Genomic DNA, 25,470 nt, shown 5'->3' on the forward strand with positions numbered 1-25,470 from the left:
CTCTTGCCTCCCTTTCTATCCTTCCTGTAGCATTTGTATCCTGGAACATTAAGCTGCCAGTCCTGCCCATCCCTGAGCCATGTTTCTGTAATTGCTATGATATCCCAGTCCCATGTTCCTAACCATGCCCTGAGTTCATAGAAGATAATCAGAGGGTTAGATAGGGTGGACAGGGAGAGCCTTTTTCCAAGTATGGTGACAGCGAGCACGAGGGGGCATAGCTTTAAATTGAGGAGTGATAGATATAGGACAGATGTCAGAGGTAGTTTCTTTACTCAGAGAGTAGTAAGGGTATGGAATGCTTTGCCTGCAACGGTAGTAGATTCACCAACTTTAAGTACATTTAAGTCGTCATTTGACAAACATATGGACGTACATGGAATAGTTTAGGTTAGATGGGCTTCAAATTGGTATGACTGGTCGGCGCAACATCGAGGGCCGAAGGGCCTGTACTATGCTGTAATGTTCTATGTTCTATATGTCTGCCACTACATCGCTATTTTTCTAGGCTTGACCCTAATTTGTTAATAATTTTAGCCAGCTCTGCTTTCAAAATCCTTGTGATTGGCTTTAATGAAGTTTAAATAAATAGTCTCAACCCCACTCCTCACACTGAACGGAATGTTCAATCATACTATGGTTGCTGCTACCAGAATTGCCTTCACTAAAAAGGTTAATCAATCTTATCTCTTTGCACAAGATCTAGTATAGCCTGCTCTCTGGGCGACTTCAAAACATGGAAATTACCCCCAAAACATTCTACAAACTTGTCTGAGCTATCATCGCTCACCTGATTTTTCCAGCCTATAAGTAGACTAAAACTTCTCATGATTATTGGCAAGTCTTTCTGACAAGGATTATTTATTCCTTTATTCTCCACCCTAGCACATGATCACTATTCTGGGATCTGTGCACCAGTCCCACAACTGACTTCTTGCATTTTTCATTTATCATTTCTACCCAAACCATTTCCACATCTAGATTTTCTGAAATTGGTTTATACTACCAATAATTAATTGTGCCACCTCTCCATGGTTTTTCTAGCTTTTTAATTCTTCCTAAATGGCCTTCACTCTTCAACAGTCAGCTACCAAATCATATTCATTCATCACTATGTGCATTCTCCGTTCATCTGTTTTATTTTAAATCCTATGTGTATTGACATACAGGGTCTATAGTTTTATCCATATATTCTTTTTGTAACCTTTAGCCTTATTTGTTGATTTACTCTCAGGTTTGTACTCTCTGTTTAGCATTTCCTATATTAATGCCTTTCTCTTTTGCCTTGTCTCTACTCTTTGATGCATCACCTCTTCTCAAATTTGATCCCATGCCCCCAATATTTATTTTAAAACTCTCTTTTCTTCCCAAATTATGAAGTAGGCAAGAACAACAGCCCTGGTGCAATTCAGGTGAAGGTTGTTCCAATGGTGTAGATCCTGATTTCCCTAGAACCGGTGCCAATGCCTCACAAACCAGAACCCACCTCTCCTGCACCAGTCTTTCTGTCACATATTATCTCTCCACTTTGGTTTACCCTAAGCTAATTTGCATGCGGCCCAGGTAATAATTCCAAGCTTTGAAGTTCTGCTTCTTAGTTTGGCACCTAGATCTTCACAGTGACTATGCATATATTTAGATAATTTATCTAGATAATTGAGTTAGCCTGCCTGGGTTCAAAGTGAATACTTACTAATTGTGTTCTAAAATCTGAAGGATTTTGTTGGAGTAAATATGGAGATACTGTTTTCACTGCCAAGAGGACTTGTAACCAGAGGATACAAATTGAAAGTTACAAGTAAAAAAACTAAATGGTACATAAGAGGAATTTGGTTCTTAATTTTTTTGGTTGAAAAATTTACTTTCTAATGGGTTAGTATTTGCTCAGTCCCACCTCTCCCAACCTTATACCAAATTGTAACATAATGTACAACTCAATGTTTAGTTAAGAATTTAGCAAACAAGGTAGAAGTGCTGAGATAAACAGACAGAAATGTGAAATATATTAACTATTACAGAAGCATGACTTAAAGGGGAACAGGAATGGCAACTCCACATTCCACGTTATAGGGTGTTCATATCAGATGGAGAGGTACGTAAAAAATAAGAGATGTGCAATTTCGGTTGAAGAAACAATTAGCTGCAGATTAGATTACTTACAGTGTGGAAACAGGTCCTTTGGCCCAACAAGTCCACATCGACCCTCCGAACAGCAACTCACCCAGACTCATTCCCCTACATTTACCCCTTCATCCAACACTACGGGCAATTTAGCATGGCCAATTCACCTAACCTGCACATTTTTGGACTGTGGGAGGAAACCAGAGTACCCGGAGGAAACCCACGCAGACACAGGGAGAATGTGCAAACTCCACACAGACAGTTGCCTGAGGCGGGAATTAAATCCGGGTCTTTGGCGCTGTGAGGCAGTAGTGCTAACCACCATAGAGCTATGAGGAAGATTGTCAAATGAAGTCATAAGGATTGAGCTAAGGAACAATCAGACTACTGGGAGTTTAGATCCCCAAAAACATGGAAGGATGTACATGAGCAATACAGCAAATCTCTAAGAAGGGTAAAAGCAAAAGGAAGGGAATAGTAGGGATCTGTAACCATGTCAATATTAACTAGGATAGTTATAGGTGAAACAAATTAAGGAACTAGAATTCATGAAGTACATTCAAAACAATATTTTTGAACAGTATGCAGCGAGTCCAAAAAGAAAGAGAATACTTCTGGATTTGATTTTGGCAAGTGAATCTAGATATATGGAAATTGTGGCACTGGGAGAACGTTTTGGTGATTGAGATCATAATTCAGTTAGTTTTAACTTAATTGTGGAAAAGGTTAAAGACAATACATGAGTTAGGGTTTAAATTTGGGTACTGCCAATTTTATTAAAGCTGAGGAGTGATTTAGCATAGGTAGACTGGAAGCGGTTACTTCAAGGTAACTCAGTGTTAGAACAATGGGAGATATTCAAAGTGGAACTTCAAGATGTTTAGAGTAAACATGTTCTCACAACGAAAAAGGATGGAATTGCCAAATCTTAAGCCCCTTTAGTGTCAAGGGGCTTACAGATTAATTAATGAAAGAGTAGGATCTGTAAAAGACCAAAACTGCTCCACAGATCCCTGAATGTAACAAGATAGGTTGATGAAGCAGTTAACATGACATGTGGAGTACTTAGCTTGATTAGTAGATATACAAAATTTAAAAAGAATGAGATTATGTTAGAACAATATAAAACCTAGTTAAGCCACAATTTATGAACTATATACAGTTCTGGTCATCTCATTACAGAAAGGATGCAAGTGCACCACAGAAAGTGTAAAACAGAATTATGAGGATGTTGCCAGGACTGGAAGTTTGCAGCTATGAGGAAGATTGGACTGACTGTTGTTCTTGGAATAGAGGAGGCTGAGGGGAGATTTGACTGAGGTATACAAGATTGTGAGGAGTCTGGATAGAGTAGATATAAAGGATCTACATCCCTTAGCAGAGGCTCAATGACCAGGAAGCACAGATTTAAAGTAATTGCTAGAAAGATTAGAAGGGAGATGGGAAATCATGTTCCACCCAGTAGGTGGTAAAGTTTGGAACTAACTGCCTGAAGGGTAATAGAGAAAGAAAGCCTGTACTCAATGACTATACTATCCCTGAAATCTAGGGACACAAACCAAATGCTGGAAAATGCCATTAGGCTGATTGCTGCACTTTTTTCGACAGAATGGGCTGACTGACCTCATTCTGTGTCATGAACGATTCTACATTTTCTAAATAAATTAATTTATAAAGAGCAGAAATATGCAGGGACACCGGGAGTTGGAAACTGGCAGTACATGAATAGTTCCTTCAGAGAATCAGTGGGGCTGATTTGTGTTCTGTGCTGTAACTATTCGGTGATTTTAAAACAGGAAAATGCATAATCGACAGTCTTTAAATAAAGATTTTAAGAACAGATAATTATTTAAAATTCAGTGAAATGGTTGTGCATACTTCTAATCTTGTCTGATCTGGCTGGAGCCTTGTGGCAGCCTGAGCCTAAGTGCGATGTAAGCAGCAGCAGCAAACAGTAACTTGGGGAGGTGGGAGCAGGAGTGTGTGAGGATGGCAGGAGACTGGGAGGGAGCAAAGTACAGAGAAAGACCCCACTTTAAGAAACATTGTTCTAGAATACACTAAAGGATGGTCCATGCAGATTCAATAGTAACTTTACAAGGTGAATTAAGTGAAAGGGATAAATTTTCTGGACTTTGGAGGTAGGTAAAAGAATGAGACTGATCTGATAGCTTCTTCAAAGAAGCACCATTGGAAAAATGGACTGAAGCTTAAAAACCTTCTCAGAATTTTATAATGATACAGCACAGTATGAGGCCATTTTGCCAATGGTGTTTCTTTGAAGGAGCTATCAGATCAGTCTCATTCTCTCACGTACCTTCAAAGACCACAAAATGTATCCCTTTTGCATATTTATTTAATTCACCTGAAGTTCAGGTTAGTGTTCCTTCCAAGAGCAGGATGTTCTTAAATAGTTTTACATCAGGAGCTTGATGGGCTGAATGGTCTTCTTTGGGACAGTACAATTCCATGTTATCATTTTGGGGATGGCAGACATTGCTCAGAGCTAACAACAACGTTCTCATTAACAGCACCTGGGTATTTATTAGTCATTGACTGAAGTCTCTGTGCACTGAGCAGGAGCTTACTTCTATGATGTTACCTATCAGTATTATTTGCACTCGTTTGGTTATGTGGATCTTGCTTCAGAAGCAATGAGATCAAAGGCTCTGAATTCAGACCAGCTTGTTTTTTTAAACAAAAGTCTAGGGGCTGTATGGTGGCAAAATGGCTAGCACTGCTACCTCACAGTACCAGGGACCCAGGTCCGATTCCGGCCTTGGGTAACTACCTGTTCTCCCCATATCTGTGTGGGTTTTCTCAGTAGTCCAGTTTCCTCCCACTGTCCAAAGATATGCAGATTAGGTGTATTAGCCATGCTAAACTGCCCATGTATACAGGGATCTACAGACTAGGTGGATTAGCCATAGTAAATGTGAAGTTATACAGATGGGGGTAGATCAGGGTAGGATGTGGAGTGTCAGTGCAGAATTAATGGGCCAAATGTTTACCGTAGGGATTCTAAGATTCAAAATAGATAACTGTTCCAATTTTCTCCTTTTATCTACAGAATAAGTAAAACTTTCTGTTACCTAGGAATACAATCGAGATATCAGCACTATCTTTTACTGCTGTACTGAAGTTAATGACCAGATTTATGGAAACTCACAATGAGCACATTTAGTTAACCAGAAATTTACCCTCAGAGCATTCAAGCCTTTTAACTCCCTTGTTTACTTCTGAAGGAGTTGCTAATTCTGGGCAATCAACTTTGAAAAGAAAGTTGACCAATTTGAATTCTCCCATGAAGAATGACAAAGAGGTCAATGCGATTTAGAAGAAAATTAACAAAAAATAAATATCAAGATCATAAAGTGCATTTTCTTTAATCGTTGCCAATTTCTATATCTAGGTAGTTGCTTAAACATATTTATCAAAAGTTATCAGATTGAGCAGAAAAGTGCATATCTTAACATTTGTTTCTACCAGTCCAGTTTCTATAGAAATAAGTTACTTGTACAGGACATCAGTCTGATTTTGCTTCTTCTCAAGGTCTTCTGCAAGCAGTTAGAGTTATGGGAATGTTTTCACAAAGTATTTTTTTCTCAGTTCCTGAAGTTCGATGTGATATACCAGCATCTGCCTATTGATACATTATACATCAGAAATTATACTCTCTGCTACTTTAGCAGATGCAACGGCCTGCATCTGCCAGAATGATACTGGAACATAGAGGATTTAGGTCATAGAGTCATAGAGATGTACAGCACGGAAACAGACCCTTTAGTCCACCTCAGCCATGCCAACCAGATAACCCAACCCTATCTAGTCCTACCTGCCAGCACCCGCCCCATATCCCTCCAAACCCTTCCTATTCATATACCTGTCCAGATGCCTTTTAAATGTTGCAATTGTACCAGCCTCCACCACTTCCTCTGGCAGCTCATTCCATACACATGCCACCCTCTGTGTGAAAAGGTTGCCCCTTAGGGGAAAAATATAAAAGAGACCTGTCACCCTAAACTTATGCGCTCTAGTGCTGGACCCACCCCAGGGAGAAGACTTTGTCTATTTATCCTATCCATGTGTCTTATGATTTTATAAACCTCTATAAGGTCACCCCTCAGCCCCTGCTGCTCCAGGGGTGGCATGGTGGCTCGGTGGTCAGCACTGCTGCCTCACAGCACCAGGGAACCAGGTTCGATTCCTGCCTTGGGTAACTGACTGTGTAGAGTTTACACATTTTCCCTATTCTTCCGTGGGTTTCCTCCGGGTGCTCCGGTTTCCTCCCACAATCCAAAGATGTGCAGGTTAAGTGAATTGGTCATGCTAATTTGCCCATAGTCAGGGGCGAATATGGGAAATGGGTCTAGGTGGGTTACACTTCAGAGGGTCAGTGTGGACTTGTTGGGCCGAAGGGCCTGTTTCCATACTGTAGGGATTCTAATCTAAAACAGCCCCAGCCTATTCAGCCTCTCCCTATAGTTCAAATCCTCCAACCCTGGCGACATCCTTGTAAATCTTTTCTGAACCCTTTCAAGTTTCACAACATCTTTCCAATAGGAAGGAGACCAGAATGGCACGCAATATTCCAACAGTGGCCTAACCAATATCCTGTACAGCCGCAACTTGACCTCCCAATTCCTGACTCAATACTCTGACCAATAAAGGAAATCATACCAAACGCCTTCTTCACTATCCTATCTACCTGTGACTCCACTTTCAAGGAGCTATGAACCTGCATTCCATGGTCTCTCTGTTCAACAACACTCCCTAGGACCTTACCATTAAGTGTATAGATTTGCTTTCCCAAAATGCAGCACCTCTTCTGAAGACAGGTCACATAAACTTGGTTTATGTTCCCTTTTTTTTTAGATTAGATAAGATTCCCTACAGTGTGGAAACAGGCCCTTCAGCGTAACAAGTCCACACTGATCCTCCTAAGAGTAACCCACCCACCCCTCTGACTAATGCACCTAACAACTATGGACAAGTTAGCATAGCCAATTCACCTCTTGTGTACAGAACATTGAAGCATAATTTGATTGAAGCACTCAAAATGTTAAAAGGATAAGACAGAAACAAGGAGACTATTTCTTCAAATAGAGAAATCAAGACCAGGAATCCGCATTAATAGACTTCATAGAATCACATAAGTATTAGGGTGGAGACAGAGGTCATTTGGCCCATCATGCTTGTACTGGCTCTCCAAATGAGCATCGTGACTTAGTGTTAATTTTGTACTTTTTCCCAAGACTCCTGCACATTGTTTCCATTTGAATAATCATCCAATGCCCTCTTGAATGCCTCAGTTGAACCTGTCTCCACCATAGTTCCTGCAGTACATTAATGTGTGAAAAAGCTTTTTCTCACAGCGCATTTACTGCATTTGCAAACAGTTTTAAATCTCACTTTTATCAGTAGGAACCATTTTTCCTGTCTACTCTATGCACCCCCTTTTGATTTGAAAGCATCTGTCAAATCACAGTCTCAAACTCTCCAATTTAATCTCATAAATCCTTGGAACATTCTTGTAAATGTCTTCTGTATTCTCTGCACTCCGCCCACACCCTGCCAATAGTGCAGCACCCAGAAAAGTAGACAATACAGCAGCTGTGGTCTAACAAGTGTCTTATTAAGTTCAACACCATCTCCCTGCTCTTGTAAATTCAGCATAACCTTCACGGTCTCGTAATGACAACAAGATATTAATGATGGAAATAATAAAGGAGTACATTTTTACACAAAAGATAGTGAAATCTGGAAATTATTTTCCTCAAAGGCTGTGGACTGTGGGACTTAAATTTGCAGGTTTATTTTTTCTAACTAGGTTATGTTCTGTGCTAAGAAAGATGAATTTAAATTATTTGCATGTTTTCTTTTGCTCATGCACACAATATAACTTCACTCTGATTAACCTTAAAATGCAACATTTATAAATCACTGCTGAAAGCTATTTACACAAATCAATAATTAACATGGACAAAAAAAACAAATGGCCCACAAGATATACAGATGTATAAACATGTTTTAGCTGAGGGAAAAATAGGCTTGGAAATGAATCAGCTAATGTTAATTCAAATAATAATCCACCCCAATTAGCAAGTAAAGCAAAGAAATAATTTGCATTTAAATAATACCTTATCACGTTACAAAGCACTTCAAATCCGAAGATTCCTTCTGAATTGTGAAATTTTCCTTACACAGGCACAGCTGGAGCCAATGTGTACACAGGAATGTTCCACAAACAAGTGAGATGTGCAACTGGAAAACCTGTTTGAGGTCCTTCTCAATGAAAGCAGAATGGACACCTGGAAATTGCCTGTTCCTCTTCCAACAGGCGATTTAACGTCTATCTGAATAGGAAAAGGGAGTTTTAGTTTAATATCTTGTCCAACCGTACAGCAACTCCATCAGTACAGTACTTTTTGGTATTAACTAAACGACTGTGCAGAAATCTTGCTGCATTTTGGAAAGAAAGACACTGCAGTCTTGTGAATCAGCATCCTTACCATTACATACCAGATAAACTTTGTAGCATAATAACAGGAAATATTAACACCAGAGTTTTCACTAATCAACACCAAAATTGTGTTGGATAATTGGGAGAACACAGAAATTTTGATTAACTAATAGATCAATAAACAAAAAAACTGAAATAAATAAATTTTTATAAAAGTTTCTGTTCATTCACATTCATTTTGTGCTCACAGGTATATAGCTCTTATCCTGAAAGCAGAACTTTTCATAATGCAATTTATTCAATCAAACAATTTTTAAAAATGCAAATAAATATTGTCAGCAAATTTCAATGTTTTCCATTCCAAAATCTACCTTCTCTGCTGCTGTTGCCCTTTCTTTTCATGAAACTCCAGGGAACAATCTTCCTTACAGAACACATAATAAATCAATACTGCCTCACTTTACGTTTTTGAGTTCATTACTGAATGTACATTGTTTTACAGCTTTCAGTCTTATTATCCTCTGTACTCTAGCTTATCTTTAGTTTGTAGGGGGTGGAAATCACACCAGATAATAGTTGTTGAACATTTTCCAGAATTTGTAATGCTGGAAAAATCTTCTCTGCTCGAATTACACAAAGTGAAACTTCAGCTCTATTTTGTGGTTTCATACAGTTAGTCACGTTAGTTAACGGATAATCAGTTCGGAGAGGAACAACGGAGTAAAGTTTCACATTCCTGCACTTGAACATATTGAATCATCCAGAGGCAGCAGAAAGAGCAAACCTGCAGGGGATGATTAATTCATCTGCAGAACAGCTTGCAGAACTTTCCATATACATAGATGTCTGGAGCTAGAAATGACAGGAAATGGATTTTTAGGATCTAGCAAAAATTGTGAAAGAATTTGCAGTAAACATTTAGTTTCTCACTCTTTATTTTCCTGCTGGTTTACCATCTACCTACAAGCTGGCACAGACATCATTAATTCTAAAGTTGGAACAATACGTTTGCTACTGGGAATGACATTTTATTAATGCCTTTGAAAAAAAAGTGAAATCACTCGTGCAAAAGAATAGCATGCTTTCCTTTGTTGGTCAAAACATTGAGTATAGGAGTTGGGATGTCATGTTGCTGCTGTACAGGTCATTGCTGAGACCTCTTTTGGAATACTGTGTACAATTCTGGTCACCCTTCTATAGAAACTACGTTGTTAAACTTGGGAAGGTGCAGAAAAGATTTACAAAGATTTTGTCGGGACTGGAGGGTTTAAATCATACGGAGACTCTGAATAGCCTGGGGCTTTTTCCCTGGAGCATCAGAGGCTGAGGTGTGACCTTACAAGAAATTTATAGAATCATGAGGGCCATGAATTGAGTGAATAGCCAGGGTATTTTCCACGAGGATAGGGGAGTCCAGAGCTAGAGGGTATAGGTTTAAGGTGAGTGGGAAAAGATTTAAAGCGGGCATGGGGTAACATTTTCACGTAGCGTATGGTGCATGTATGGAATGAGTTGCCAGAGGAAGTGGTGGAGGCTGATACAATGACAACATTTAAAAGGCATCTGGATGTGTATATGAATAGGAAGGGTTTAGAGGGATATGGACCGAATGCTGGCAGATAGGACAAGGTCAGGTTGAAATTTCTGGTCAGCGGGATGAGTTGGATCAAAAGGTCTGTATGCTGTATGACTCTAGGTTAGTGAGGCTATGCAGGAAATAAACATTCTCCAACTACTGGTGCCCCCATTTTAAAATTATTTCCCGTGATATAAACACCATTGGCTGGGCTAGCATAATTACCCAACCTAATTGCTATGGAAAAGACGATGGGGAGCTGCTGCCTTAAAACTTGACAATCTTCAGAGCATAGAAACACTCATAATTCTGTTAGGAAGGGACTTCCATAATTTTGAGCCTTTAGAAACAGTGGAGGTGCGCTTATACATCTGCTACCCTTACTCTTTTAGATAGAGGTTGCAAGTTTAGGTGTCTCAAGAAATGTGTTTATGGCAGAAGCACTTCTCTAAAATTAGCTGCTGAAGTTATGACACCTGCTTTATCACATGCAAGGAGAGACTGACTGCAGAATAGCAGCAGTATTACAGCATAGATCAAAGCTATTCATTTACTCCATGATGGCTCTGTACAGCAAGCCAGTAAGTCTGATATTTTTCATCATTCTTGTAGCCTTGCGAGTTTATTTCCCTCAATGGTCTATTCAATTTGATTTTAAAATCATTAATTGTCTGTGTTCACCACTCTCATAACTGCAAGTTCCAAGACTTTAATTGTCCTACATGAAAATGTGCTTCTTCAAATCACTCCTGGGTCTCTTACATTAAAATAAAACTTAAATCTGTATCCTTTAGTGAGTGAACAGCTAATGGGAGCAACTTTTCTTAAGCTACCATATCTAAACCAGTCATATTCTCATACACTTCTCATAGATTGCTCCTTAACTTCCTTTTCCCAACAAGATAAACTATACATCTTCAAGCTAATTTTGTAGCTCAAGTCTCTTATCCTTGGGACCAATCAGGTAAAGCTTCTCTTTATCTTCAAGGATCTGTATTTTGGTTCAGATTTTCACAGAGTCAGAAAGACTTGAGAACCATTGAAAAATGGACTTCTGCCCCCATTACTGGCAGTAGGGTGACACAGGGGTGTGGCTAGTGAGGGAACAACCTGAGTCCTGGTTGGCTGCATTGCACTTCAGAAACCTCTGCAGTTGGCAAGGGAGCAGAGACATGGCATGGATAGAGGGGTGGGTAGGTGATATTCTGTTAGGGTTTAGGACTGGAACATCTAAAATGTAGTGATACAACTGGGATCACTGTGTCATTTAATTGTGCAAGTTGCCTGAGCACAATGATGTTGAGAGTTAAGCCAGACAGGTCAGAGACAGTCCCTCTTGTGTAAGGTGGAATCAGTTGGACTAGAGGATCAAAATGAAACATCCTGACCCTGCCACTAAAGGGGGTCAATGGCTCAACAATCTAGCAGCTAAAGCTCCTGTACCACGGGAGAAGAAGATCATCTTAACCATTTGATACAAGAGAAAAATTTGCTTGTTCTGTGGAAGGATTGCTCCTTGTTAGTGTTTAGATGTTCACCTGTATGGACTGGCTACCCATTCCTGTTAATTTGCCAGATATCTTAGAACGTTGACTTACTTAGAGCTCAATGCAGGGACAGGAGACTTGGGACCGAGGAAGAAGTATGATTGCGGCATGAGGCACTGCACCTCCTGCAAACCCAGGGTCAACAACCTGAACTGCTGTGCTCTTCCAGCACCACTAATCCAGCATCATCGATGTAATAAGGGTAGAGAGCAGTACAGCAAGGAACAGTGTAACCTGGGAACTTCAAGTATTATACACTTTAAAGAAAACATAGAGAACAACTGTCCCAACATCTTTAGCGACCTCCAGTTGTTCCTTTGAGATCCACTACTTTGACCGCTTTGGAAATTGAAGGAAATCGAGTCAGCTCTTTTGCAGTGCATATTCCTCACAATACAACACATTTCATTGCAGATTTTAAAAAAAACTATGACAGTAACATTCTGTGTATGCTTAGATTGATGTAGCATGACTTTGTGATTCTGAAAACACCAAAACATTTTAGAAAATACTTCTTCTGCTTTGCAGGGGTGCTAAATGCAAAATTAGAGTTAATACAGGACTTTCACCATCCAGAATTTGGGGCAGGTTGTGGGGTTGGGGAGTGGGTTTGAAGTTGACATCCTTTGACCATCTTTCGTAGTGCAAAATAAGTGTTGAAGTTGTTTCATCACAACCAAGTATTATAAATATAGACAAGTCATTGGAAGATAGCCCCTGTTCCCAAATCCCTTGTTACATTAAGTAGTTAGACTTATATATTTCGATAAGGCACTGCAGCTGTGTTAGTTCCCTTTTGTAATAATTGTCAATAATTGTAACAATTGATACTTTTGACAATATGTTTGCTAATTCTTATGTCTTCCCAGCAATCCACATTGTGCAAACACTGTGCCCATTCTCCCCGAGTCTGCGTGGGTTTCCTCCCACAATCTAAAGCTGTGCAGGTCCTGTGAATTGGCCATGCCAAATTGCCAATTGCATTAGTCAGAGGGAAACGGGTATGGGTGGGTTACTCTTCGGTGGGTCGATGTGGACATGTTGGGCCTAACTGTTTCCACACTGTAAGGAACCGAATCTAATCTAAAAAAAACGAACATCTGACCAGCTTAGCTTCTCAGTTAAAAGTTCTGCGGGCCTCTTGGCTCCAGATCTCTGACCTGTACCGTTAATGCTGGCTGCAATACTGAAATTTAAAAACAAAGATTATTCCTCGACAGGTAAAAAGCATAGTCTAGACTTGCACCTGCACTTTCAGGAATCCGCCTGCTCGCCTTCTGATTTCATTGCTTCCCCAATCCCTCAGAATGGAGCGAGGATGCAAAACCGGAGCATTTGTGGCTGCAATGGAAGGCACTGCATCGAATTAAGATAGTTCTAGCCTCACAAACCGTCGTGACCAGCAGCTAATCCTGTTTAGTTGCCAACTTGGAAGAAAGCCTTGCCGACAGATGTGTTGATATCGGTGGCGACCACTGTAACTCTTTCCATGGGAGACTGATTGCGTTATTCTGTATTCGCTCTCAACAGGAACTGCGGTGATGAGTGACAAGTTTTTCAAGCAACCAATTACATTGAAACTAAGCAAAGAACTACGGGACGCTGGAAATCTGGAATGAAACAGTGGAAGAAGAGTCGCTGGTCCCAAAACATTAACTCTGCTTTCTCTCCACGGATGCTGCCAGACCTGCAGAGTTTCTTCAGCAATTTATGTTTTTGTTTTCAATCACTTTAAATAATTTTCACAGCCATCCACCCAGGAAATAAAAATGCGCTAAAATCAAATCCCTTACTCCAGATCCCCATCAACTGCTGCTCACCCTCCTGCCGTCTACCCTTCCTATCACCCTCCCAGCAGTCAACTCCCTCCTGTCCCTGATCACTGCTCAACCCCTCTTGTTACCCACCCACCTTCTCACAATGCCCCTCCTGCAAACAAATTAGAAGCAGGAAGAGGCTAGTTAGTCCCCCAAGCCTGCTCTGCCATTTAAGAAAATCAATGTTGATCTAATTGTGGTCTCAATTCCACTTTGCTGTTTAGATTAGACTCTCTACAGTATGGAAACAGGCCCTTCAGTCCAACAAGTCCACACCGACCCTCTAAAGAGCAACCCACCCATTCCCCTACATTAACCCATGTGAGAATCAAAGCTCACTCACTTCAATAATTTCAGTCCGAGACAAGATCTGAAGCAATCCGTATATTTATTATACGCTTGCAAGTGAGGTGCCTGAGGTAAGGCACACAGAGTTTAGCAAGTACATATCTTATATAGGATTCACTACTCCAAACCCGGTGCCCATTACTATTGTTTATCTCTTGCCGTATCCGGCCTTGTGCATAACAAAGTACAAGTTTTACTCGGCCATTTTACCACATCCTGCTGTGGCCCATTGTTAGGTATATCCTTCTTCATGATTATCTACTTCCTCCACATGTGCGATTTCCTCCCTTTCCCCAACCATATTGATCCTTATGACCTTTTAATTGGGGTTTGTTTTTGTGTTTTTGCAAAAGTGGGAAACAGATGCTTATAACTACTGCTTGCACAATCATATCTGGCACAGCATATCTGCTTCACAGCACTGTATCTATTTGTCTACCATTGTTAGCAGGCACGTTTCATTCTTGCATTCACATTGAAGCTAATACAAAAACAAATATATATTTCCTCCACATAGTTTTCATTCTTGTTGACTCAGCTCTTGGGTTGAAACAATTATACACTGGTGTGAGTGCATTAACTTGCATAAGTAATTATGATTGCAGAAGTAACACTACTTTACCTATATCCCACACCCATGACTAATCCACCGAACACTATAGACAATTTAGCATTGCCAATTCACCTGACCTGCACATCTTTGGACTGTGGGAGGAAACTGGAGCACCCGGAGGAAACCCACACAGTCAAGGGGAGAACCCACAGACAGTTGCCCGAGCCGGGAATCGAACCCAGGTCCCTGGCGCTGTGAGGTAACAGTGCTAACCACTGAACTCCTATTTGTCAAAAATCTATCGCCCTCTGCTTTAAAATGTTCACTGACCCTGCCTCCACTGAAGAGAATTCCAAATACCTAAAACCATCTGAGAAAAGATTCCTCCTCATTTCCGTCTTAAATGTGAGAACCTTAATATTTAAACTGTGTTCTAGGCGTTCCACAAGAGGAAACATCTTTTTAGCCTCTACCCTGTAAAGTCCTTTCAGAGCCTTATAGTTTTAATAAGATATCCCCCATTCTTCTATAATCAAATATATCCAGCTCAAAACCTGTCTTGCCTTTCCCCCTAAAATAACTCTTTCATCCCAGGAACCAGTCAAGTGATCCCTCTCTGAATTCTGTTCTCAGGAGTGTGATCTTGCATATTAAATCTAGTAAAACATTTCTACTTACATATTCAATTAATTAATTGCTGTACCTGCACACCAACCTTTCTGATTCAAGTATCATGATAACCTGATCTCTCTGTATCACAGAGTTCTGCAAACTCTCTCCATTTACGTGATGTGCTGCTTTACTATTCTTCTTGCCAATGTGGACAATTTCACATTTCCCCACATTAGACTGTATCCATCAATGTTCTACCCACTCTCAGTGTTTTGAAGTGCCTGCCATTGATTTTCCATATCTCTGAAGCATATAAAGCCGGGAAAATCACTGCTGCCAAGTAAACTAACTTGGTCTCAGGTATGAAATATTGGTCCTCAAATGCTCTTTCTCAGTCAGCTAAAGGCTTAACTGGCACATTTGGAGGTGATGGTGAATTTTGTCATTGACATGTCCTTTGCTAAGAGGATGCACAGAAAATATGGAGAATGGTTCATCTCAACAGTGACCTTGGGAATGGGTTGAAAGAGGAAATTGTTTACTGGTGTTTAATGAATGATTCATATTATCAGAGCTTTCCCGAAGGAGCTCACGCACACAAGCATCTTTTATATTCAGAGGTTCAATGCCTTAAGATGAGATGATTTTGGTTTCAAATTAAAGGCAGCATCATTTGAGAAGCCAGATTCCAGTGGAATTAATGCGACAAAAGGGACACGATTATCAATGACCTTTAAAGATTTATCAAAAGAGGGTTGGACAGGACTCTATTTTTCATCCATTAATAGATTTCCTTGAGAGGTTAATGCTATGATTGATCACGTTATTCATCAGTTTCCACCATCTCTTCAAAGCCAATGTCCTCTGCTGGATAGTGGTCTCCTGCTGAACTTCATAGACAATGTCGTTAACTCCATTGAGGTCATTACCACATTCAGGACATTTTTTTTCTCATACACCATTAACTTTATCCCATCAAATGAGCAATGTTGTTGATATCCTTGAGGATATTATGCATTACATTATTCCTTTACTATTGCTTTATTCTCACCATCCAATTCTGGGGTGAACAACGAGAATGTAAAATGTAAACAATAAGCCTTGATTGTTGCTATTACACACTGAGCCATTGCCTGTCAATCCTTTTCAGCCAGAAGACTGTGGGTATCTGGAACTCACTGCTCAAAAGTGGCAGAAACCCTCAAGGCATTTTAGAGCCAACTGGATGAGCACTTGAAATGCCATTGTATAAAAGGCCACAGGCCAAGATAGATATTTGATGACCAGCAGAAATATGATGGGCCAAATAGCGTTTTACTGTGTTGTAAAATCTCTATGATCCTAGAATAGAAAAAGTTAGGCGACAGGAAAAACACATTGAAATTTCTGACAGGCCATCAAGGTTGACAGGATGACCGAGAGCATTATCTAGGAGAAGCTGTATCTTAGAACATAGAACATTACAGCGCAGTACAGGCCCTTCAGCCCTCGATGTTGCACTGACCTGTGAAACCAATCTGAAGCCCATCTAACCTACACTATTCCATGTACATCCATATGCTTGTCCAATGACGACTTAAATGTATTTAAAGTTGGCGAATCTACTACCGTTGCAGGCAAAGCATTCCATACCCTTACTACTCTCTGAGTAAAGAAACTACCTCTGACATCTGTCCTATATCTATCATCCCTCAATGTAAAGCTACATACCCTCATGCTAGCCATCGCAATCCAAGGAAAAAAGGCTCTCATAGTCTAACCTATCTAACCCTCTGATTATCTTATATGTCTCAATTAAGTCACCTTTCAACCTTCTTCTATCTAACAAAAACAGCCTCAAATCCCTCAGCATTTCCTCATCAGACCTTCCCTCCATACCAGGCAACATCCTAGTAAACCTCCTCTGAACCCTTTCCAAAGTTTCTACGTCCTTCCTAAAATGCAGTGACCAGAACTGTGTGCAATATTACAAGTGTGGCTGCACCAGAGTTTTGTACAGCTGCAACATGACCTCATGGTTCTGAAACTCAATCCCTCTGCCAATAAAAGCCTTCATAACAACCCTATCAACCTGGGTGGCAACTTTCAAGGATCTATGTAAATGGACACCGAGATCTCTCTGCTCATCTGTACGACCAAGAATCTTACCATGAGCCCAGTACTCTGCATTCCTGTTATTCCGACCAAAGTGAATCACCTCACACTTTTCTACACTAAACTCCATTTGCCACCTCTCAGTCCAGCTCTGCAGCTTATCTATGTCCCTCTGTAACTTACAACAGCCTTCATCACTATCCACAACTCTACCGACCTTAGTATCATCTGCAAATTTACTAACCCATCCTTCCATGCCTTCATCCAGGTCATTTATAAAAATCACAAACAGCAGTGGACCCAACACAGATCCTTGCAGTACACCACTAGTAACTGAACATCCAGGATGAATATTTCCCATCTGTCTTCTTTCAGCTAGCCAATTTCTGATCCAAACTGCTAAGTCACCCTCAATCCCATGCTTCCATATTTTGTGCAATAGCCTACTGTGGGGAACCTTATCAAACACCATACTGAAACCCATATACAGGGGAACCTCAATTATCCAAATGAGATGGGCAGACACTATTTCATTCGGATAATCGATTATTCAGTTAATCGATTAAATGGCTTTCCTCTGGGGCTCGGAGTTTTAAAAGTCTGCTCCCCATTCAGGAGCCTGTAGCGTACAAGCCCCCACCCCCAACACTGCCCCCCCCAACCCATCCAACACCACCCCCCCAGCTCCCCAAACCCATCCAACAATGCCCCCCACCCCAAACCCCGTCCACAGCGACCCCTCTCAGGGGCAGCCGGACTGTACACCAACAGCAAGACTGCTGCTGCAGCTGCCTTTGTGGGGTAAGTCTCCAAATAGCACAGACACACACAGAGCCACACACAGAACGTTTTACTGCAACTTTTTGAGAGGTTCCACGTTTGCCCTGTACAGAACAATGTTGGAGAGATTATCTGGGGAAGGGGGGGTTTAGGGTACACCCCCCTATAGAACTCCAGGGAAAGTGTGGGGAGAGAGAAGGGGCGGGAGGTCAGTCATTTTGAGACGGTGCCTATTTAATCACTGTAAACAAAAGAAGCAATCACTGTTGAAACACATCTTTGATATAATGTTTCTACTGGGACCTCGAGATCTCCTTTGGATAATCCAATTTTCGGATAATTGGTATTCGGATAATCGAGGTTCCTCTGTACACCACATGAACGGGCTCTACCCTCATCCACCTGTTTGGTCACCTTCTCAAAGAACTCAATAAAGTTTGTGAGGCACGACCTACCCTTCAGAAAACCATGTTGACTATACCTAATTAACTTATTCCTTTCTAGATGATTATAAATCCTATCTCTTATAACTCTTTCCAACACTTTACCCAAAACCGAAGTAAGGCTCACTGGTCTATAATTACCAGAGTTGTCCCTATTCCCCTCTTGAACAAGGGAACAACACTTGCTGTTCTCCAGTCTTCTGGCACTATTCCTGTAGAAAATGATGATATAAAGATCAAAGCCAAAGGCTTGGCAATCTCCTCCCTGGATTCCTAGAGAATTCTAGGATAAATCCCATCCAGCCCAGGGGACTTATCTATTTTTACACTTTCCAGAATTGCTAACACCTCCTCTTTGTGAATCTTAATCCCATCTAGTCTAGTAGCCTGTACCTCAGCATTCTCCTTGATAACATTGTCGTTTTCCAGTGTGAATACTGATGAAAAGTATTCATTTAGCACTTCCCCTATCTCCTCTGACTCCAGTGGTGGGTACAACTACCCACTACTATCCTTGATTGGCCTAATCTTACTCTAGTCATTTTTTTATTCCTGATAAACCTATAGAAAGCTGTATGGTTTTCCTTGATCCTATCTGCCAATGACTTCTCATGTCCCCTCCTGGTTCTTCTTAACTCTCTCTTTAGGTCCTTCCTGGTTAACATGTAACTCTCAAGTGCCCTAACTGAGCCATCATATCTCATCCTAACATAAACCTTCTTCTTCTTGATAAGAAATTCAACTTCCTTAATAAACCACGGCTCCTGCACCCTGCCTGACCGATACATACTTATCAAGGATCCACAATAGCTGTTCCTTGAATAAGCTCCACATTTCAATTGTGCCCAGCCCCTGAAGTTTCCTTCCCCATCCTATGCATCCTAAATCTTGCCTCATCGCATCATAATTGCCTTTCTATAAATCTTGCCCTGCGATATATACCTATACCTTTCCATCACTAAAGTAAACATAACCGAATTGTGGTCACTATCACCAAAGTGCTCACCTACCTCCGAATCTAACAGCTGGCTGGGTTCATTACCCAGTACCAAATATAATGTGGCCTCGCCCTTTGTTGGCCTGTCAGGAAAACCTCCTGCACACATTGGACAAAACTGACCCATGTAAAGTACTTGAACTATAGTATTCGCAGTCAATATTTGGAAAGTTAAAGACCCTGCTAAGATCTTGAAGTCAATGTGTTCTCTGACACAATATTCCTTGAAAGAAGGCTTAGTGTACAGAGAGAAATATTCTTGAAACAAATGTCTTGGTCATCCAGGTTTTCATATTTGAATGCAAAATGATATGAGATGTTCCTTAAAGCCCCTATAATAAAAGCAAAGTACTGTGAATGATAGCAACCTGAAATAGCAACAGAAAGTGCTGGAGAAACTTAGCAGGTCTGACTGCATTTGTAGAGAAAAAAAACAAAATTAACATTTCAAATCAAACATGTCTCTTCAGAAGCACCATTAAACTTGAAATCTCCTGCAGCATCCCCATCAAGCAGAAGAATCAATATTAAGCAATTCAATTTACCTTGCCCCTGCAAATAATTAAGTCACGCACGGTGTTCAATTTGTCTCCTCAAGAAACTGAAATAACAATAGCAAATAGCAACACTTCTAACTTGAGACACCTTTCTTACTCACATCAAACACACCACTAAGATCACATCAGGGCGTATCATGTGGTGCACAGAAGACCTCATAGCAAATTTCATGATGTTCAGTGCATTTCATTCACAGATTGCAGTTCAGATATTAAACAAGGACAACATTTGCTGAAGCAGTGGTAAGCAATGATTTACTGTGCCAAGGATAAGGCAATGTAGCAATGAGGAGAGGTAGGAAAACTTCGGACTGATCTCCTCGGAAAGTTGGAAGGTAACCTCATAGCAGTTTTCAATTTTGAAAAGGAGAGAGCTGTTGGGATCTGGAATATTCTGCCTGAAAATCTGTTGAAACGTGGTTCCATAGGGCTACAAGTGAGTCATTCATGTGCTTGGGGCTGTGAAGATTACAGACAAAAAGCAGAGATATGGGACAAAGCACAACACAAACAGCAGGTACAGATGTACAAGGATGATTGGCTTCTATTAGATGCAATGTATTTTGTCATGATGCTAATAACGGACAGACATTGCTCTGCAAATTTGCAAAATTAGAAATTCATGAGAAACATTCACTTCAAACATTTCATAGTTATTTTAATTAGAAACAATATTGCAATTTCAACTGTTGTTTAACTAAGTTATCAATTTTGTTACAATCCAGTTAAAATGGGTGAATTGATTTCTTTCTTTGTCCTACTTCTCCACTGGCACAACAAAATTTGAATTTAAAAGGAAACTAATATTACTGATTGCGTAAATCAGGCTGTATAAAGCTCAGTATACAGAAACAAGACGGTCAGATTACAAGTCACAAAAAAGTGTTTATTGGAAACTGAGCTTATTTGAACAAAGATGAAAAGATTACTAACAAAACATTTAAACTGTGTAACTATATAAATAATACACACAACTCCTCTACTGTGTAACTATATAAATAATACACACAACTCCTCTAAAAACTCCTATAAAACTTTGTGAAGTGGTACGTTAAACGTTCTTTGGCAAATAACAACTAAATGCAGATTAAAATTTATTCACATATTATTACGAACACTGGTCTGCAGCTGATGACAGTCCACCATACTTACACAAAGACAAAACATTCCTCCCCTTTACAATGGTTTCTGAAATGAAAACATTCACAATGTTTACAATGTTACATCCAACAGTCAGTCAGTAAGATATTCTGGAAGTTATTGATTTCTGTATGAGTGTTATGCACCTCATGCACCTGTTTACTTTTCTAATTGGGTTTAACCCTGTGGTTTTTAGATGCACTAGGAACATCATCTGTTGTTGCCTTTTCCTGAAATAACTGAATAGTCAGAGATTTGCACAATGTCATGATATTTTCCAGTAAGATACTGTCTCCTTTACATGGTCCAGTTTTTGCTCTGTTCTCAGGTGTATCCAGGTCTCCAGTGGCACAATTATTTAAGAATCTTAATTGATGTCACCCTGGCATACTTGTTCTGGTTAATAAGAGTTGATCTATATGCCTTCTCCATATTACATTGTCTCTCATCTGTAGAGTATAGGAAACCGATTAAGTCTGTGCTACAATGATGATTGGTACCAGTGGTGTAATTCTTCGCTAGCACTTCTTAACCATTTTGTAAAACTCAGCACTTGGCCTTGCTCCCTCTATGGAAACCTGATTCTATTGTTTCCTGGCAACAATGTTTTGTCATGCATGGGTTCAGGAAATCAATTGTTGTGCACAACTGACACTTTATCATGATTAATGCCAGCAAACCTTGACTTATCAAGTGGGTTGTGCACTGGTAGGTTAACAAAGATTGGCTCAATCTTAGGATAATGATCCTTGTTCTCATATTATTGCAATTCAGTCATCTCAGCTACATGACATCTTCACAGGAATTCCTCAGGGTGATGTTCTGGGCCCAACCATCTTCAACTGTTTTATCAATGACCTTCCCTCCATCATAAAGTCAGAAATAGGAATGTTCGCTGATGGTTGCAAAATGTTCAGCACCATTCACAACTTCTCAGATACTGAAGCAATCCATGTTCAAATGCAACAAGATTTGGGCTGTATCCAGGCTTTGGGCAGACAAATGGCAAGTAACGTTTGCCCTACACAAATGCCAGATAATGACCATCGCCAATAAGAGACAATCTACCTTTGACATTCACTAGTGTTACAGCCACTGAATCTCCCATTATCAAATCCTTGGCTTACCATTGACCAGAAACTCAACTGAACTTGCCACATAAACACAGTGACTACAAGAGCAGATCAGAGTTGAGGAATATTATGGCGAGTTACTCACTTCCTGACCCCCCCCAGAGTCTGTCCACCATCTACAAGACAAGTCAGGAGTGTGATGGAATGTCACTTGCCTGGATGAGTGCAGTTCTATCAACACTCAAGAAGCTTGACACCATCCAGGTCAAACAGCCTGCTTGATTGGCACCACATCCATAAGCACTCCCTCTATCATTGACATTCAGTAGCAGAAAGGTGTACTATCTACAAGATGCACTGCAAAAATTCATCAAATGTCTTCAGACAGTACCTTCCAAACACACAACTTCCACCTAGAAGGACAAGGAACTCAATTTGAACATATTGGCTCACTCCCTTACTGAATGACAAACTGTTAAGAATAGAGGTGAACAGCAGGTCAGGCGGTTTCATTCACATCTGAAAGTGTGTATCAGAGCATCTGAGTCACATTGTACTGTAGCACTCAAATATTGCATTAAGAAGATACGCAGGTAAAGTGGGCCCTTTAAGAGATGCTATCAATGTAAATGTTTAGTTTTATGGTCAATCTGAAGATTTGCCCTTACAACTTGTCAAAGGTAATGTTCCAACTTTATTGGGAAGAAGGTGATTGGAGAAAATGAAAGTCAACTCGGCTGAAGCAATTTGCTTATTAGATTCTGAAACTGATCTAAATAATATGTTTCTAATCGGGATCTGGGAAGCATGGAAAAGATCTCTTTCAAATTGAAAACGAAGGATGAGAATCAAGCAATATTTTGCAAGACTAGATCTACTGCATCACGCAATCAAAAGTCGAGCTGAATTACAGAGGTTGGTCAAGACAGGATTCCTTGAATCTGTTAATATCAGTGATTAGGCCACACCTATTATACCAGTGATGAAGAAAGAAGTATTCGGTACACACATGCAGTGATATTAAGATCACTATTAATCCAGTACTTTCTGCTGAGCAGTATCTGTTGCCTTTAATCAATGCTCTTTTTGCTGGACTAGCTGGAGGTTAGCTTTTCAGTAAAACGGACCTTTTAGTCAAGCCTGTCTCTAGATGAGTACAAATTCTGAGTCACAGAAACTCTTGACAATTGCAACACATAAAGGACCATTCAAATATAAGAAACTTACATGTGAATTCACATCTGCACCTGTGGTATTCCAACATGACATGGACCAGATCTGAAGTGGGTTGAAAGTCGTTTAAAGTAACCTACATAACAGTTAGTCACAAGGAGAAATGTAAAAGAGCATTTCCACAATTTAGATACTTCTGTGCAGACATTCTTAAGATTATCGCCTAAGAATAAAGGAAGACAAATGTGCCTTTTTTGTCTACAGACATCCATCGAATGCTTAGGCCAAGGGGACTATACAAGTCAACTTCGAAAGTAAACACCAGAATGGAGGCACCAGCTCAAGAAAATGTAAAAAAACTACCATCATTTTTGGGATTGCTAAATTTGGCAGGTTTATAACCATTCTCAAGCTGTTGAGCAATGTATGATGCCAAAAGAAGAATTGGAAATGGAGAGATCAATGTAAAAGAGCCTTGACACAAGCCAAAGAGACTTCATTAAAGTCAGAAGCCCTGACCTATTCTGACCCAAACTTATGATTGCAACTACATGCAAAGCCTCACAGTATGGAATGGGAGCAGTTGCTGCTCACATATTATGCCATGGTGAAGAGAAGCCAATAGCTTTTGCATAAAGATCTTTCAATTAAGCAGAAATAAACAATGCACAAATAGAGAAAGAAGCTCAAGAACAAGGATTCTGGGTAATCCAAGATGGAGGATGGGAAAACTTTCTGGCTGGAACAGCTGCTCCTTTTTTGAGGTGTTTTAACTGTTGGAGATTATTTCCTTGAATTCCAGGAGCAGCAATTGCTGTTTTATATGCTTTTGCATTGTTTTGGAACTTAGAAGAAAAAGTCAAAACAACAGCAGTTTTAAAAAGGAGAAGAACAGACAAAGGAAGCACATTGTGAGGTCAGCGCAGGAGATAGAGAGAGAAGGAAACCCACATTGCTAACTGACAGAGTTAGCTGTTACTGCCTTTGCTGTTGAATTCATGTATCGCTGGACATTGGAGTGCGTCTGGAAAAATTACAAAACAGTGAAATTCACAACTGATTTGGAGGAACCTGTTTGGGAAAGGTTGCAGGACAGAAGCAGAAAAGTGGATTTCAAGTGCAGCCTTAAAATAAGTCTGCAGTAATGAGTAGAGTGGGTTCTTTCTTGATTATATGTTTAATGAGCTATGTCTCTTGATTAATCTTAAAATATAAGCCATAAATATTAATTTAACGTGAAGCAGGGTTTTGTAGAGGAATAAGACAGAGCTATTTTCTAGGTCTGTATATTGAAAGAAGCAAAAATGGCCCTTAGTAGAGTGATATACTCTTCTTGTCGGATGTGGGAGTTTAGAGAGTGTTTATGGGTTACTGCGGATTATATCCATAATAAATGCCATTGGTTGTGAATCCTATCAGATTGAATGGATCAGTTGGAGAGGCAGTTAGAGGTGATGAGGAATTTATAAGAGCAAGAGGAGAAGATGGATGGCAGTTATTGGAAAGGGAGAAAGTCTCAGATACAGTCACATAGATGGGTTAACTCCAGGAAAGGTAAGAGAGGTAGGCAGGTAGTGCAGGGGTCTTCTGTGGCTATCCCCATTTCAAACAAGTATGCTGTTTTGGAAAGTGTAGGGGGTGATGGACACTGAGGGGTACGTAGCATAAACAGCCAAGTTTCTGGTATTGAGACTGGCTCCAATGTAATGAGAGTGACGTCGGTTTCCAAGAGATCAATTGTGTTAGGGGACTCTCTAGTCCGAGGTACAGACAGGCGTTTCTGTGGCCAGCAGCGAAAAATCAGAATGGTGTGTTGCATCCCTGGTGCTAGGATCAAGGATATCTCAGACATGGTGCAGAATGTTCTCACCAGGTTGGGATCAGCAATAGGTCAATGTCCACATTGGAACCAACGACATAGGAAGGGAAAAGGTTGAGATTCTGAAGGGAGATTACAGGGAATTAGGCAGGAAATTAAAAAGGAGATCCTCGAGAGTAGTAATATCTGGATTACTCCTGGTGCTACGAGCTAATGAGGACAGGAATAGGAGGATAGAGCAGATGAATGCATGGTTGAGGAGCTGGTGTATGGGAGAAGGATTCACATTTTTGGATCATTGGAATCTCTTTTGGGGTAGAAGTGACCTGTACAAGAAGGACGGATTGCACCTAAATT

General features: G+C 40.3%; 1 protein-coding gene across 6 annotated transcripts in view; it reads right to left on the bottom strand.

The window, feature by feature from the left end:
- The window catches only part of LOC122546175 (amine sulfotransferase-like), a 120,593-nt gene that overhangs the window by 70,357 nt on the left and 24,766 nt on the right, over positions 1 to 25,470 (bottom strand). For 2 of the 6 annotated variants that reach the window (XM_043684993.1, XM_043684998.1), the window contains exon 2: positions 8,262 to 8,477. The exons of 3 other annotated variants lie outside the window; for them this stretch is intronic. The gene's annotated coding sequence lies outside the window, so the exon portion shown is untranslated. Of the gene's footprint in view, positions 1 to 8,261; positions 8,478 to 12,953; positions 13,632 to 25,470 lie in introns of those variants that run through there. One more of the 6 variants, XM_043685001.1, reaches the window with a different exon arrangement.

The sequence above is a fragment of the Chiloscyllium plagiosum genome, chromosome 3 (assembly GCF_004010195.1).
Source record: "Chiloscyllium plagiosum isolate BGI_BamShark_2017 chromosome 3, ASM401019v2, whole genome shotgun sequence".
NCBI lineage: Eukaryota > Metazoa > Chordata > Chondrichthyes > Orectolobiformes > Hemiscylliidae > Chiloscyllium > Chiloscyllium plagiosum.